Source organism: Artemia franciscana, chromosome 2, assembly GCF_032884065.1.
Source record: "Artemia franciscana chromosome 2, ASM3288406v1, whole genome shotgun sequence".
Classification (NCBI taxonomy): domain Eukaryota; kingdom Metazoa; phylum Arthropoda; class Branchiopoda; order Anostraca; family Artemiidae; genus Artemia; species Artemia franciscana.
Window position 1 is genome coordinate 11224425 of NC_088864.1, and position 19012 is coordinate 11243436.

The following is a 19012-nucleotide window of genomic DNA, read 5'->3' on the forward strand; positions in this document are numbered from 1 at the left end:
CAACTGGGGTTTTATCTCTACCGGAGTTTAAGAAATTTGTGATTACAAAACTATTAGTGAAAAGTATATACAGGTTGTCAATAACAAGGAAAACACCTCTTCAAAATTCTGGAACAACAACAACAACACAATCAAAAATGGACTATTCAATTTAGTCGAATGTTTTGTCAAGGGTTGGAGACCATACTCATATTATGAACAAAGTGAAATACTCTTGACATATCTCAAATAAAGTGAATACATTCAAGTTGATTGCTAAGGGAAACGATTTATAATTCAGGAAAAAGTTGTAATCTACTTGATCTAATACATGATATGTTTACAAATCGTGAAGAACATTTATCATTTGAAAATCATCTATACGACTGTTTAATTACATTACACTTTCCAAAAAGTCTTATAACCAATAAACAAATTATAACATTATATAATCTAGTAATCTAATATTAATAGTCTAATATTAAAAGAAGAAGTAGAATATTTTAAATCAATCTTGAAAAATACCAACACAGCTACCACTAGTAGTAGTAGTAGAAACAATGACTTGATGACACCAGTGGTGGTGTCATCAGACAAAAGTGAAGTGATTTAACTTATCTCTAGTATCGCCACCCACTAGTATGCAAAAGGGTAGCAGATACTACACTACGTATTTGCATTCAAAAGGGTCAAAGTTTTGAAATGGGCTTATGAAAACAATGATGTAATAGGACGACTAAGTTCCCCACCACACTTTCTCAAGTTACCGGACTTCAAAAGGGCTAGCGAGGGACTATCTACAAAATGAACAAATTTACAGTATATATCAAGATTACAAGATTCTTGGTAAACGTTATCGATAAACTAAACCCTTTCCCAAAAGTATATAATGCAAGCAGATCTTTTAATTCTCTATGAGATTCAAAGGCGCCTCAATATACCCTACAAATATAGTCTACTTGCAATCAGTGTCTTTAGTCGCTGTGCATATGCTATTCCATTGCGGAGAAAAAGAGTTGTTGAAGTTTCTAATGCTCTAGAAATTATTCTTGATTAAGTATTCATTGTTTTAGAAAAAATCAATGTGCAGTTAATCCAGGAGGTATTATTGAAATAAAACACAAGGTGACAGTTATACACTTGCCAGTTTTCTTAAACAGTATTTCAGTGAGACTATTGTGAAGAAGAAAAAATTCCATCTTGGTGATACAGTTCAAATGTATTGAACTACTAACATTTTTGAAAAGAGAATTTCCTATGTTCCACTGAACTTTTTAAAATGTCAAAAATCCTAGACACACGACTATTAACATATTGTCTACGAGATACTAAAGATGAATACATTCTCGGTGGCACTTTGAATATGAATATCAAAAAGCCAAAGATAATAGAGAGTTCTGTCAAATTGAAAAGGTATTAAAGAGCCGTAAGCACAGGAGTAAGTGACAGTTCTTTGTTCGTTGGCTAGGATATAACTCTGATTTAGATTCTTGGGTTGCAGTTGAAGACATATACAATGCCCAAAGATTTCTATGCGACATTCATTTTCAATGTCTCTGATCCACTCTTGAACGATTTCAATACAACAAGTGATTTTGGAAATAAATTTCTCCCACCATCAAGTCAGGTGGTGAAAAGGAAGCTACTCTTGTCGATAGTATTCTCAAAAATACATATGATACCCTGAGAAAAGATCGTACATATGATATAAGAGTCAGACTAAATGATTGGTCACTTGTTACTAAGGAATGGATAAAATCAATGGGCTCGGGTGAATATCTCTACATTATATTACCATATAAAGAATTTGCTAGTATAAATGATCTGGGTCGTGCTATCACGAGAAAAATCTCTACTTGGAGAAGCATCTCATAGAAAATCAATTTTCTTGCTCGGAGAAAATAATAACTTTTAATTGAACTATTCGATGGATCAAGGCAAAATATACAAGAATACTCCAATTGACAATGAGAAGGTTATTCTCAACGATAATCTGAGATATGTTGTTGCTTTTAAACAAAATATAATCAATGGCAAACTCGCTTGAAGTAACAGTGGTATGGATTGTGTCATTTTCAACGACTATCCACCTGACTTCTCCTCGGACAGCTGAATATTTCTTTATGCTTCATTCTTTGAAAAATCGATAGTTGGCAGTAGCAATCCTCCCCTCCTACGTATTCTTGAATGAAAAACTAATCAAGATTATATTCATTATTACAATTAGAGCATCTTCAATATATTCCAGTAAACATTTCTTAGTTGAAACTCTACCAGATAAAATTAAGATCTGAGTTGGATGATCCTTTAGTAATAACAAAAGCTTAGACCGCGATTACCTGTCATTTTTGACCCATTCAGAAACAAAATGTCTAACAAAGAAATTGCAATCGTTTGTCCTGATATTGTTTACTATGTTGCCACTCTTGGTCCAAGGCAAATGGGTCACGGAACGAACTATTACACAGGTCGTTCATCGATGTCAGGAGATGGTCTCTGCAGTTATTCTGCAAAGTTTTCACTTTGTACTACCCTTGTCTTAAAAATATGTTGTAACGGCTGCCTTAGATTTTGCATCCTCTAAGCTACACGATTGGGGCTCTGGGAAGTGTTTAAAAAAAGTTTATCGGAGAATCTCGGGTCCGGTCCACGATCCCCTGGCGAAATATTGAAATCTCGAAAAAGTGGAGAAGGTTTGAGAAGGTCAGTAACAAAAGACATCACTTTTGGCAAAGAAGAAGAAACCAAGGAAACCAAGGAAGAAAATTGTTAGATCAAAATGTTTGTTCTTTCCTTACACTGAAATAGCAATATCTACCACACAAGGAAGCCCATCCATTAATCACTTAATAATTAAATCTTTTCAATACAAAAAATGTTGATGCGAGTGTAAAACAGGGTTACTATGAACATATCAGCCCAAAACAACCACTCTCCGAAAATATCAATTTAAAAATTATTCTAACGAAGATTATTTCGTGGATTTGTCTTCCACGTTTATATATTTACATGGTGTAGTCAAAACATCCAACAATGAAATGCCAAGTATTACTGATGGAATATTTTATGATAATTGTGTATTTAATTATTTATTTTGACGAATAAGTGTCTACATGAGGGGAATATTGGTGAGCACCAGAAATAATCTCTCAAATTACACGAGCTACATACAGTTTATGTTGTTGACACCAAAGTCGTATAAGGAATTGACAGGTTCAGCCAATGGATATGAATATGAGACAAATAGTGACACTACAATGCACTTAGAGAGATGATAACTAGTGAATTACATTTAGTTGGGAAAATAAAACACGAGGTGTCTAGTATATCCTAATGGCTTCTACTGAATATTAAGGTGGACATAAAATTAACATTTGCTGCATCCAATTTTATTTTGCAAAAGAAACTTACTACAGCAACCGATGTAACACCCTCTCACCTCAACAATACTTCATGTACGAAAGTGACAGGTTATGAGTTCTGTTGCTTTGGTAGTGGGACAACTGAAAGCTAGTGGAAATAATATCAAACTACTTGTACCTCATACAATCACCAATCAGTGACATATTGTCATGGGTTTACGCACCTTCACTGAATTTTCATTTATCAACGGTGCCATTACTTCAAAACTAGCATTGCATTTGTAAAAGTGCAAGTACTATAGGGTCGTGGAAGGGTTTCTAACACAAATTGGATATATTTGGACTTCTCTTTTTTGCACGTAAAGTAAAGGGAAACCCACTCAACAATTTATCAGTTGAAAGATCTGAGAGGACACTGAATGAGTTGACACTGCAGTCCCTATATCGACATTCACCTCTATTTGAAAATAATATAACCGAGACAATATTTGCAAAAACTCATGATATTATTGTAATGGATTTGCATGGCACTCAAGATATGAGTATTGTACCAATAGGAAGTGTACGTTTAGAATGCACCTTTGCTCGACTATTTGCTGAGATTATTGTATTAATCTCAATGAATCAATTTGAAACTTACTGGGAAATCACTCCCTAATGCAGTGTTCTTCCAGACCTCACACCATTAACACAAATCAAATAATCAGCATATTTATAATGGATCCTTGCACGTCCATATACAAATCCTTTTGCATACCTTCTGATTTCCTTGAAAAGTTTTAAAGAGTTAACAATATCTTTATCATTGTTAACACCAGTCCATCGAACGTAAAGATGGGTCATTGGTTATGTACTTTTCAGACCGAGTATTGCATTTATATCGTTGAATCGATTTGAAACTTACTGGGAAATCACTCCCCAAGGTAGTATTCTACAAAACATTGCACCGTGAAAACAAATCAAATAATCAGCAAATTTATAACGGATCCGTACATGTCCAAATACAAATCCTTTTGTGTACCCCTGATTTCCTTGAAATCAGCAGTCAATCAAACGAAAGACGGTTGAATGGCTATGCACGTTCCAAAACACAAAGAATATAGATTTTTTATCATCTTTGCCTACCACACGCTTCATACACTTTGCATATCAACACATTTTTTGTTGAAAGCAGTGGGAAAACTATTATTCAAAATAAGAGAGAGTACAGGACTTAAAGACTAAAAGTTGTGGCTTTCATGAACAATTCTATTTTGTTTTACGATGTCCTGGCTGTACTTACTATGTATTTATCAATATTTACATAGAAAACCCATGCCTGAATAACTTCTTACTGGAAAATACACTTTCATACCTGCATGATATTGATTTAAGTGCACTACGAATGTTCCAAAAATACGTGTAAAAATTTTTATTTATAAAAATTTATATGCATAAAAAGGGTTTTTTTCTCTTCTTTAAATTTCTCCTTTTATATAGGGGTAGCTATCAAGAAAAACGAATGGAGGAAGATTATCTGAATTCACTGTGTACTGATCTTGACGTATAACTTCAGGGTCACATTTTCTAAAGTACAATTTAATTCACTCTTGAGGAATCTCTTTGTGAAGTCAATAATACTTTTTTGCATTTTTAATGTAAAATTTAAGTGTTTCGAGTTATTTATTTAATTCAATATCACATAAGATCTTTTCAAATGGAGAATCACTTTCTTTAACAGCCAAATAAAAGTCAGTATGCTTGTTATCATAGTAACCATTTTCTACACAGCGATGACATAGAAACCAAATTCTCTTGTTATTTCAACAGTTGAAGCGTAAACCAGATTCTTTCTCCCAAAAAAATTAAAAACATGACGACTTTTGTTTTTGTTATTTTATGAAAATAAATAGAACTTAAATAGAACTTAGTACCGGTCTTTTAGAAACAAAATAAAATCTTGTTTGGGGTTCTTTCCAATCATACCGGTATAGGTATTCTCCCACTTATCACATTTATAATAGTGACAATTAGAACATAGTAATCCTCTAGTGTGAGAGTCACAAACCTCTTCAAGACAGGAATTAAAGTCTTAAATTTGACCTGCATATCTTCTATGAAATTTACACGGATTGCATAATTTACACTTTTCATCATACTCGTCAACAATTGTACAATTCTCACAGGACGAGCAGCTGCTAAGGAAATACATGCTCACGGAACATGTATAGAACATTTTGTTTACCCACTCACTACCAAAAAGAAACTTAATTACAATAGATATTGGGAATATTATAGAGAAAGAGGAAGAGTAATGAAGTGACATCACAATTAAAATTAACCGAATCCGTTTCGATAGGATTTTTTAATTGATGACTTAATTGTTGTTCTCATGAAAAAATTTAGAATGAAAAATCATTAGGATAGAGACCTAAATCATCATTGAATTTCTAAGGCAGTGTTCAAAAGCGAATTCACAATAATATTTTGTTTTGTTTCGATGAGTATGTCAATAAATTGAGTAACTGGGTTTGGACTGGAACTTATAAGCATCAAACAACAATACAAAGCTGGATATTCATCTTTCATAATATCATCAATCATTCTTTGAGCGAATATTTTCTTTTGGGTAGATAGGTAGGTAGATTTTTATTTAAAACCTTTATATGACTTGCATATTAACTAGTCGCAAAAAGGCCGTTCTGGCCTGTAATAGCAACTAAATTTATTTTACTTTAATCATCAATAATACTAACTCATTAAATACACACAAACAAAGAATATGTATGTATATATATATATATATATATATATATATATATATATATATATATATATATATATATATATATATATATATATATATATATAAATAAGTTGTTTGTCTGTCTGTCGACTGACGTCATGTTTGTGTGTCGACTGACGTCATGTTTGTCGACTGACGTCATTATAAGGATTGAGCTGTATGTCGTCATGAAGTTGTTTGTCGTCTGACGTCATGTTTGTCGACTAACGAAACTACAGACCGGGACACCGGGACACAAATGTCTGTTATAACGTAATAGAGGCAACAATCTTGACAGGGCCTTTTGAGGGTGAGGCTTTTCTTATTCCACGCATTCTCATGATTCCAATGGATCTGCCTTTTCAACCTAAAAGATTGCAATTCCCAATTTGATTAGCATATTTAGTTTTCAGTCCAGAACCACTAAAGCTATTATGTAAATATCAAAAATATTTATGTTGTCTGAGCAATAATTTTTAGTTTTTATTTCAAAATAGAAAATTACCTGACAATTTTAGAATTATATCTATCTATATATATAAAAATAAGTTGTCTGTCTGTGGATCAGGTGACGTCATGTATCTGTGTCGACTGGCGTCATGAAGTTAGTTGTCGTCATTTTTGCTATGACGGTGACGTCATTAAAGATATTTAAGGCATATATGTTCACGTAGAAATCTATTAAAGTTTAAGTTTAAAATGACTGATGAACTTACAATGGCAAAAGCCGATGAAGATGCTCAAAGAGTCTATGCCAAAAACTTGCTGCTGATAGAGAAAGTCAGAAAAGAAAGCGTGCCGAGGAATCAAAAGAACAGCAAGGAAACAGGCTTGAGGCTAAAGAACGCAAAACCGCGCAGTTATGCCTACCAGATTTTAGTTAAAAAAACAAAGGTTCGGCGATATGTATTTCATAGTGAAGCTGAAAAATAAAGAAGAAAAAGAAAACTGAAAAAAGAAAAAATTTAAAAAACTAAAAAATACTAAAAAGAAAAAACACTCAAAGAGAAATTACAGACCGGGACACAAATGACGACCGGGACAGAGGGAATATAAATAACGACCGGGACACTCAAGGAGAAATTACAGACTGGGATACCGGGACACAAATGACGACCGGGACACAGGCAATATAAATGACGACCAGGACAACAATGGCAACACCCGAGGAAGCTGCTCAAAACGAATGTATTCACGCCGAAGTAGCTGAGTTGGTAAAGCGTTATGTTTCAGGTTCTAGGTCCGAGAGGCTCCAGGTTTGAACCTTGGCTTTAGCATTAATACAAAAGAAGAAAAAATCTAAAAAAGGTAAAAACTACAAAAAAACTAAAAAGAAAATATATATATATATATATTTATATATATCATCTTTTCCACAAAAATAATAATTTAGTGCTTCTGCTTAAAAACAGCAATCGAATTGATGCCTCCTGATACGCAACTATCAACAAAGTGGCAATCGTTGTGGTCGGTGATCAGTTCTTACCTCGAGATAATATTCTTTATAGGCGAAACAATCAGTTGACAAGAATTGCTTAAACTCATCGATGCTACGATGCCCTACAATATCCTGACGAATATAAATGACGCCCGGGACACTCAAATAGAAATCACAGACTGGGACACCGGGACACAAATGACGACGGGGACACAGGGAATATAAATGACGACCCGGACACAGGGACACAACTACAACGGGGACGCCGGGGGGCACAGGGGGATATATAAATGACGACGGCAACAAAGGAAATGGTCGATTAGCAATCACCATCAACAAAGCTCAAGGGCAATCAATAGAATCATGAGGTATAGATCTGAATACGGATTGTTTTCCCATGGACCATTATGCGTTGCATGTTCAAGAGTCGGTAAACCTGACAATCTATTTATATGCACAGACGATGGGACAGCAAAGAATGTTGTATATTCGCAAGTTTTACGTAGTTAAAAACATATATATATATATATATATATATATATATATATATATATATATATATATATATATATATATATATATATATATATATATATATATCTATATTCACAGGTGGGACATAGGGACACAACTACAATGGCGCGTAACTAATATGGCGCGTAACGACTTACGCGCGCGGGGGGGCTTGGGGGGGCGCTTCACGCCCCCCAGGCTTGCGGCTTCAAGAGATAATGCCAGATTAGGAATGTGCAACTAGGTGTTGGGGTGGCGCGAAGCGCCACCCCAACAGCTAGTATATATATATATATATATAAATAAGTTGTATGTGTGTTATGTCTGTTGAGTGACGTCATGTCATTATGTCGTCATGTCGTCGTGAAGTTAGTTGTCGTCATGTTTGTTATGACGATGACGTCATTAAAGGTATTTAATAAATTCGTTCAAAGACAAATTTTTAATTGTAAGAAGATCGTGGACGGAAAAATGTTTAATTGTAAAATGACTGAAGAACCTACAATGGCAACAGCCAAGGAAGCTGCTCTAAGAGTCTATGCCAAAAAACTTGCTGCTGATAAGAAAAGAAAGTGTGCCGAGGAATCACAAGAGCAACTTGAAAACAGGCTTGCGGCTTCAAGAGATAATGCCAGATTAGGAATGTGCAATTTCCGTCAACGAAGACGTGTCGAGGAACTACCCTAGCAACGCGAAACCAGACTTGCTGCTAAAAGAGAAAGTGAAAAAAGAAGGTGTGCCGAGGAATCATAAGAGCATCGTGAAAACAGGCTTGCGGCTTCAAGAGATAATGCCAAAAAAAAGCGTGCCGAAGAATCACAAGAGCAACGTGGAAATTATCGCATGGCATTCAGGTACAGTCCAGTCGATGATTATAGTAGATATGTTCAAATCGGGACTATATCTAAAATTTGTCCTAGTAAGGACATTGAAGTAGACACTACAATCTTTCTGATATGCAGTTTGGCTTTCCACTCTTCTTCTAAAAATTCAAATTTGCCTTGCATTAAATTTGCCTTGAAATTTAATGGTGAAACAATGGGAATGTGTTGCGCCTCAGGAAAAGTTAAACTTCCTAAACTGGCTGCACCCCCAGAGCCATTGAAGACTTCGCTTACTGGAACTACGTCAGAATCTAAGCGTTTTTTATCAAAAATCAAAAAATATAACTCATGTTTCCAAATGACGTTGTTTGGTGCCCAAATCGAAAATCCAGATCAATTTATGCCTACTTTCAAAGTAAAAGGGAAAATTTATCATAGAGCAGGATCCCTTCTACCATTCTCAGGCGAGAATCAAAAATTTTTACAATTGTACTTCATCAGTGATAGAAATTCTGAATTGAATGCACGTTGCGAAATTTCTCAATACGTTGAAAGGACAATAGTTTCCCAATTGCAACATCTTTTCCACGAAAATAATAATTTTGTGTGTCTGTTCAAAACGGCCATCGATTTCATGCCTACTGAACCGCATAAAATTGTTATTTCTGCTGACAAAACGCCTCTTGGCCAACATGTGCGTAGATACAATGCTCCAGCTATCGACGAAGTGGCAATCGTTATGGTCGGTGATCAGTTTTACCTCGAGATATTATTCTTCATAAGTGAAACGCTCAGTTGGTAAGAATTACTGAAACTCATTGATGCTATGATGCCCTACAATATCCTATCATTTTTTGGGATGGAGCCGACGGCTATCCCTTTAATATTAAATTGATAAATCCAGCCACTAACAAGGAAATGAATAAGAAATGCAGTGCAATACATTATTATTCCTATAGACTAATGATTCGGCAGGATGAAGACAAATATATTCTAAAATGCCTTCAATTGTTTCACCAATACATCGTTGATATGTATGCAAAAATTGAATCAGAACGTTTGCCATTTATCCGTCTGAATCAGACCAAGCTCCACTCTGAACAATACATCCATTTGCGACATACAGTTGTAAACGACGGCAATACCACAAACGTTGGAAGATTAACGATTTTACTTTCGTCGTATGCTGGCAGTCCCCGTCATATGCATGAATATGCTCGAGATGCTATTGCGTATATTCGTCTCTATAGTCGTCCAGATTTATTTATTACATTTACATGTAATCAATCTTGGGACGAGATACAGCAGCTTTTACTTCAAGGACAATCGACGGTTCATAGACATGACATTACGGCCCGTGTCTTCCTGAAAAAGTTGAAATCACTGATAAACTACATGGTAAAACTTGAAGTGTTTGGGTCAGTGCGATGCTGGATGTACTCAGTGGAAAAGCAAAACGAGGATTGCCACACGCACATATACTAATCTTGCTACATTATAAAATTACTTCTAATGAAATTGATGATGTGATTTCCGCTGAAATACCTGATGAAATTGTCGATAAGGGGTTATATGATATTGGTGTAAAAAATATGATACATGGACCTTGCGGTGCACTGAACAAAAATTCACCATGCATGGCCAAAGGAAGGTGCACAAAGCAATATCCTCGACTTTTAGTACCCAGCACAATTACTGGCAATGATGGGTAACCACAATATAGAAGAAGATCTTCTGAAGATGGCGGTAAAACAGCAATAATAAAGAAGCCTAACGGAACCACCATCGAAGTAGATAACCAGTGGGTTGTTCCATATTCCCAATTATTATCAAAAACATTTAATACACACATAAATGTTGAATACTGTAACTCCATAAAGGCAATCACATACATATGTAAATACGTCAACAAAGGCAGTGACATGGCAGTTTTTGGTTTGCAATCCGAAATCAAAGATATCGACGAAATCGTACAATATCAGGCTGGAAGATACATAAGCAGTAATGAAGCTGTTTGGCGAATTCTTTCATTTCCGATCCATGAACGTAGTCCAGCTATTGTTCACTTAGCGGTACATTTACAAAATGGTCAACGTGTTTATTTTTCGGAATCCAACGTGCAACAAAGAGCCCTGAATCCACCGGAAACAAAATTAACTGCTTTCTTTTCGCTATGTAAAAATGATTCTTTTGCAAAAAAAACTGCTGTATACTGAAGTGCCTTCGTATTACACGTTGAATACTAAAAATAAAGTAATTGAACGTCGAAAACAGGGTAAGTCAGTCGACGGCCAACCTACCGTCTTCAAAGATACCACGATAGGAAGACTCTACACCGTTCACCCCAATCAACATGAATGCTTCTTTCTACGCCTGCTTTTGGTGAATGTACCCGGTCCGACGTCCTTTGAGTATTTGAGAACTGTAAACGGTACTATACATGACACTTACCGTAGTGCATGCCAGGCTCTGAATTTATTCAAGAATGACCAACACTGCGATAACTGTATCAATGACGCGTGCGAAACGTCAACTCCAAGTCAAATTCGTGCATTGTTTGGAATTATACTAACAACTTGCTCTCCTTCAGCTCCTACAGAGTTATGGCAAAAATATAAATCGAAAATGTGCAAAGATATAATCCATCGAAAACGGTTAGAGACGTCAGATATGGCTTTTGATTTTACATCAGAAATTTATAACTACACTTTAGTTATTGTAGAAGATTTGTGCGTATGTATGGTAAACAAAACCTCTTCGGGATTTGGGAATGCCATCACCTAATCGTACCGCTGCTGTTTTGACATGTGTAGAATTGGATCTTGAACAAAGTCAAAGTACGAGTTATCTATTGTCGTATGTACAAAATAAGATTTCCAAGTTAACGTCGGAACAATAAGACATCTATGATACGATAACGCATTGTGTCGATAACATCATTGGAGAGATTTTCTTTTTGGATGCGCCAGGAGGTACTGGTAAAACACTTGTGATAAAACTGATTCTGGCATCAATTCGATCAAAAAGTGATATAGCGTTGGCAATTGCGTCGTCCGGAATAGCCGCAACGTTGCTGCCTGGTGGAAGAACTGCTCATTCCGCTTTGAAATTGCCTCTGAATTTGCATTCTACAGAAACTCCCACGTGCAATATTTCCAAATCATCTGGGATGGGTAAATTATTGCAGCAATGCAAACTTATTATTTGGAACGAGTGCAGAATGTCACAAAAAAATCGCTCGAGGCTCTGGATGAATGTTTGACAGATTAGCAAGGGAATTCGAAACCCTTTGGCAGCACATTAATATTGCTTGCGGGAGATTTCAGGCAAACATTACCTATAATACCTAGATCAACCCCTGCTGACGAAATGAATGCTTGCCTGAAAATTCTAATTTATGGGCACACGTAAGGACATTAAAATTTAACTAAAAATATGCGTGTCCGATTGCAAAACGATGGCTCTGGTCAAACATTTTCAGATCAATTGATGGCAATTGGAAACAGAAAGCTCCCAGTAGACTCAATTTCAGGACGTATACAACTACCTGCTGAATTCTGTAATTTAGTGACTTCCAAAAATGAATTGATTGAAAAATTATTTCCGAATATTCTAAACTATTATAAAAATAATAAATGGCTAAGTGAAAAAGCGATTCTTGCACCCAAAAATATAGACGTCCACGTCAGTCGAAAATATGACGTCAGTCGACACGCAAACATGACGTCACTCGACAGACCCACACACACACACAGACAACTTATTTTTATATATATACTAGCTGTTGGGGTGGCGCTTCGCGCCACCCCAACACCTAGTTGGTGGGGCGCTTCGCGCCCCCCAAGCCCCCCCGCGCGCGTAAGTCGTTACGAGCCATATTAGTTACGCGCCATTGTAGTTGTGTCCCTGTGTCCCACCTGTGAATATAGATAGATTTATATATGTGTTTCAAACTACGTAAAAATTGCGAATATACAACATTCTTGGCTTTCCCATTGTCTGTCCATATACAAAGCCGTATGTACTAATAATGACGTCATATGCAAACGCTCTTTTTACAAACAAACATGCATACAAACAACTCGTTGTTATATAGATAGATAGATAGATAGATACAATGCAAATTAACTACGTAAAACTTGTGAATATACAACAGTCTTCGCTGTCCCATTGTCTGTGTTGCAATCTTTTAAATTGAAAAAGCAGATCCGTTGGAATCATGGGAATGCGAGGAATAAGAACAGCCTCACCCTCATAAGGCCCTGTCAAGATTGTGGCCTCTATTAGGTTTTCCATTGTTTTTTTTTACGGCAAGTCGCGTGCCATTGCAAAGCTTTGGTGGGTTGATATTTCTTAAAAGTATTATTGGTACGCCTATTTTTAGTTGTAGCACGTGTGGTGGAAACCCTGAAGGATCTATGGAATTTAAAAATTCAGATGGATAATTAACCGCTTCATTTGGTTCCGAAATACAAATTAACTGCGTAAAACTTGCGAATATACAACATTTTTCGCTGTCCAATTCTCGCTGATATAAATAGATTGTCAGGTTTACCGACCCTCGAACATGCAACGTACAATTGTCCATGGGAAAAACAATCAGTATTAAGATCAATACCACATTTTTTTAATGATTGACCTTGAGCTTTGTTAATGGTGATTGCAAATGCTAATCGAATTGGGAATTGCAATCTTTTAAATTGAAAAGGCAGATCCGTTGGAATCATGGGAATGCGAGGAATAGGAACAGCCTCACCCTCAAAAGGCCCTGTCAGGATTGTGGCCTCTAATAGGTTTTCCATTGTTTTTTTTACGGTAACTCGAGTGCCATTGCAAAGCTTTGGTGGGTTTATATTTCTTAAAAGTATTATTGGTACGCCTATTTTTAGTTGTAGCACGTGTGGTGGAAACCCTGAAAGATCTATGGAATTTAAAAATTCAGATGGATAATTAACCGCTTCATTTGGTTCCAAAACTGTGTCGACTGACTTGTAAAGGACTGCCTGGTCTTGAATCTTGGTCAAAACAATATTGTTGATTTCGTGGACGTCTATATTTTTGGGTGCGAGAATCGCTCTTTCACTTAGCCATTTATTATTTTTATAATTTTTTAGAATATTCGGAAATACTTTTTCAATCAATTCATTTTTGGACGTCACTAAATTACAGAAATCAGCAGGTAGTTGTATACGTCCTGAAATTGAGTCTACTGGGAGCTTTCCGTTTCCCATTGCCAGCAATTGATCTGAAAATGTTTGACCAGAGTCATCGTTTTGCAATCGGACACGCATATTTATAGTTAATTTTAATGTTTTTACGTGTGCCCATAGACTCTTTGAGCATCTTCATCAGTCATTGTAAACTTAAATATTAATAGAATTCTACGCGAACATATGTCTTATATAACTTGAATGACGTCACCTTCAAAGCAAAAATGATGGCAACTAATTTCATGACGTCAGCCGAAACATGACGTCACCTGATCCACAGATCCACACACAGACAACTTATTTTTATATATATAGATATTGATATATATATATAAAATATATATATAAAATATATATATATATAAAATATATATAAAATATTGATATATATATATATATACTAGCCTTTTGGTGGGGGCGCTTCGCCCCCACCAAAAGGTGGTAAAGGGCCAAAAGGCCCTGTCAAGATTGTGGCCTCTATTACGTTTTCAATTGTTTTTTTTTTACGGCAAGTCGCGTGCCATTGCAAAGCTTTGGTGGGTTGATATTTCTTAACACTATTATTGGTACGCCTATTTTTAGTTGTAGCACGTGTGGTGGAAACCCTGAAAGATCCACGGAATTTAAAAATTCAGATGGATAATTAACCGCCTCATTTGGTTCCAAAACTGTGTCGACTGACTTGTAAAGGACTGCCTGGTCTCGAATCTTGGTCTAAACAATATTGTTGATTTCGAAATTACAGACTGGGACATCGGGACACAAATGACGACCGGGACATAGGGAATATAAATGACGATCGGGACACTCAAAGAGAAAGTGACCGGGACACAAGATATGTTCGATTAGCAATCACCATCAACAAAGCACCGGGACACAAATGACGACCGGGACACAGGGAGTATAAATGACGACCAGGACATAAGTAAAAAAAAAAACTAAAAAAACTAAAAAAAGGTAAAAACTGCAAAAAATAAAAAGAAAAAAAAACTAAAAACTAATAAAAAAGCTAAAAACTAAAAAACTAAAAAAGAAAAAAAGAAGAAAAAAACAAAAAAACTAAAAGGGTAAAAACTACAAAAAAAAAATAAAAAGAAAAAAGAAAAAACTGAAAAAAAAACTAAAAAAACTAAAAACCAAAAGAAACTAAAAAGAAAAAAAGGGGAAAAAACAAAAATTTATTTCATCATCGATTAGCAATCACCATCAACAAAGTTTAAGGGCAATCATTAGAATCATGAGGTATAGATCTGAATACGGATTGTTTTCCCATGCACAATTATATGTTGCATGTTCAAGAGTCGGTAAACCTGACAATCTATTTATATGCACAGACAATGGGACAGCGAAGAATGTTGTATATTCGCAAGTTTTACGTAGTTAAAAACACACACACACACACATGGCTATCTCTAAATATCGATAAGATGTATTTGGGGTAAACAAGGTGTGTGTGAGGGGGGGGGGTAAGTTACCCTCTATTTACTTTTGACTCTTACAAAAGCATTAATACTCCCAATTTCCAATTAAGAAAGCTCCTCCGAAGGTTATACGACCACCCATTCCATAAGAACCTTATATGCCCCCGGGTCATTACTTACGACCCTTTCCCTCAGGCTCAGGGGACCTTCATCAGCCCCGAAGGTATTGTTTTTGATCTTTGGACTATTTTAAGCAAAATACCCTTCTCAAAATTTTGATTCGATTCATTTGGGGGAAGGGAGGCGTGAGAGGGAGGGGATTATCTGCTTTTGATCACTTTTAACTATTAAAATGGAAACTGGAACCTTGAATTACCGGTCATATGAACCTCCTCTAAAGTTTACACGACTATCCTTCTATAAAAACTATATTTGTCCCCAGGGCATAGCTTTCAACACTTGGCCCGGGCTCCAGGGGTATATTACGACCCTGGAGTTTTCGCTAGTTGAACTTTGGGCTACTTTGAACAAGCTAACTTTCTTAAAATTTAAATCGGATGCATTTTGGGAAAAAAGGTGGGGGGAAGCTATTTCCCCTCAAATCATTTTGACTCTTTAAAGGGCACTAGTAGTCTACCTCTGATTTTCAATTGGATTAGCCCCTTCCGAAGTTAATACAACCACTTCTCATACCTGCTGCCTTTCTGTTAAACGAAAAACCAAGAAAAGAGTATTGGCTATCGGGCTTATCGAAGTAATAAGAAAACTATGAGAGCCTACTAAAACAACTGCCTGAAATGACCCCACCATGAAACCACTAAAGAAAAAACATTAATAGCTACAAACCTGATCGTATCTATCTAGGCATTGGTAATGTTGACAATAAGTGGAAAATCTTTCTCTGATCTGGAACTAAATTTTAAAAAATGTTTCTCAACTGAAGGTAAGGAGCAACATCAAAGCTTAGGATGAACAGGAATTATTTTGTATATGAGGGAGTTTTTCCTTCCTAAATAGCTAACTGTTCAAGCTGAAGTTTTTTTATGATTTAAAAAAAAAGCTTCTTTTTGTTATAATCAATCGGCCCTTGTGCTGCTGAACTCGTTCCTGAGGAACAAGAAATGAACTGGGAACCCCAAAAAAGAAGAACCCCAAAGAAATGGGAAAAAATTCAAACTTTAGCGTAAAGAACGCGGTATTTAGGAGGGGGAAAACTACTCAAATACGTAATAATTTATGTTTATTTTAAGTTTTGTTGTCGTTCCCTACTTTCAGTTGAAAAACTTGTTTTTCTAATTTAATATAGGATCATTTTTCAAATTTTGCCTGGAAATTCGACTCATCTTCATGGAGAATTCCCCCAACCATCGGAAAGTCCCTCCATTGAAAGTTCCTCTCAAGTAAAATGCCCCATCCGCCAGGAAAGTCCCTCAGACAGTGTATTCCCGCTGAAATTTCACCCAAAAAATTTATTGTAGAAAATTCTAGTTGAAATTTTTCTAAGGAAACTGTAATTTGAAACAGATTCCATTGTTGATTGTTTTTCAAATCATGCCAGAAATCCCCCTCCAAGGAAAATTTTCCATAAGCTTCCATAATAGAAAATTGATTTCACAAGAAATTACCTTGGAGAACTTAGCTCGTGAAAAACTCCCCATGGAAAATTTCTTTCATTGAAAATCCCGCCTCCCTCTAGACAATCCAAAAAACAATTTCTTATAGGAATCCTGGTGAATTACTCCAGTGTGTAAAATTTTCCCTGGAAAGTCTATAGCTTCCCTCCCCACGGAGGATTCTCCCTGTGGAAAATCCAGCTTGAAGAACCCCCCCCCCCCCCGAAAAAATGTGTATACTTTCCAATTAAAAATATTGTACGTAAACAATGGGTAAATTTCATGATTCACAGACCTTTCCCTCAAGGGTCTTGGGGGCCATGTTATCCCCAAAGGCAAAGATACTGGACCTTTCAAATATGCTTAACAAAATGGCTATCTGCAAATTTTGATCGAACGACTTAGGAGAAAATAGGGACGTGGTATTGGGGTTGTTGCCCTACAATTCTCTTGGTTACTTAAAAAGGGCCCTAAATTTCAGTTCAAATTAATCCTCTCCCAATATTCTAGTACTATTGAATTAACACAGTCACCCCTTTGGAGAGAAAAAAAAAAACGACAATATAAAAAACATAAAAACGTATCTACGATATTTCTTCCGGGCCAAAAAAAACACAAAATTCCATGTTTTTACAGATAGGAGCTTGGAACATCTACAGAAAGTTTTTCTGATACGGTGAATCTTATGGTGTGATATTTGTTAAGATTCCTCGACTTTAGTGGGTAGTTTTCACCTTTTTCAAAAGTCTGGCAAATTTTCTGGGCTCACAACTTTTGATTGGTAACACTAAACTAAACGAATCTTCTATGTTGGAATCAGCATAATAAGCCAATTTTTATAATGTGTCTATTAATATTAAATTGTCTATTAATTCCACATTTTAGAGTATCGATTACTATTGAGCCGCATCTCTCCTTACTTACAGCTCGTTATCACAAACCGTTTTATTAGTTTCCTTTAGTTCAAAATGCATTACATAAAGAAGAAGGGGAGAGAGAACCCCGTCTCAGATGTCACAAACACAAGATCCTTAGACTAAAATAATTAACTTAATTGTTTAATAAACCAATCGAATATCAAAGAATAAGACAAAGTCAGTCTGTCAAAACCATGATCCCATCTGTATCCGACTCAATCTCTATTTCCAATTGTAAATTGAAGAACTGGAATAACTTACGTGTTGATTCAATTTTTAGATGTATATAATAGGAGTCAAATATTTTTCAAGCATCTTTCGTGTAAGATTTTTAGTGATATATGGAATTATGATGCCTCCAGTTTTGACAAAACCTCCCACATCCCCCAAGGCAAAGGCTCTAATTTCCGCAAGTTGCCCAGTAATAAAGTATTAGGTCCTTATGGAAAAATTGGTTCCATAACCTTCGGAGGAGGCTCATTAGATTGTAAATTGAAAGTTCTAGTGCTCTTTTGAAGTTTCAAAATTGTTTCGAGGGAAACTAGCCCCCCCCATGCTATCATCCCTAAATGTATGCGATAAAATTTGAGACAGATATTTGTTCAAAACAGCATAATGACCAAAAATATATGCCTCCAGGGTTGGTAAAATCGCAACTGCCCCCAGGGTTAAGGCTGTAAGTTATGCCAGCTATCCATTGTCAAACAGTTCGTGGTAACGAACTGTAGTAAGGAGCGACCCGGCTCAATAGTAACCAAAACTCTAAAAAATGGAATTTTGATACCAATAGCTACATCAAAAGAATCGCATTTTAATGCTGGTTTTAAATATATAAGTTTCATCAAGTTTAGTCTTACCCATCAAAAGTTACGAGCCTGAGAAAATTTGCGTTATTTTAGAAAATAGGGGGAAACGCCCACTAAAAGTCATAGAATCTTATCGAAAATCACACCATCAGATTCAGCGTATCA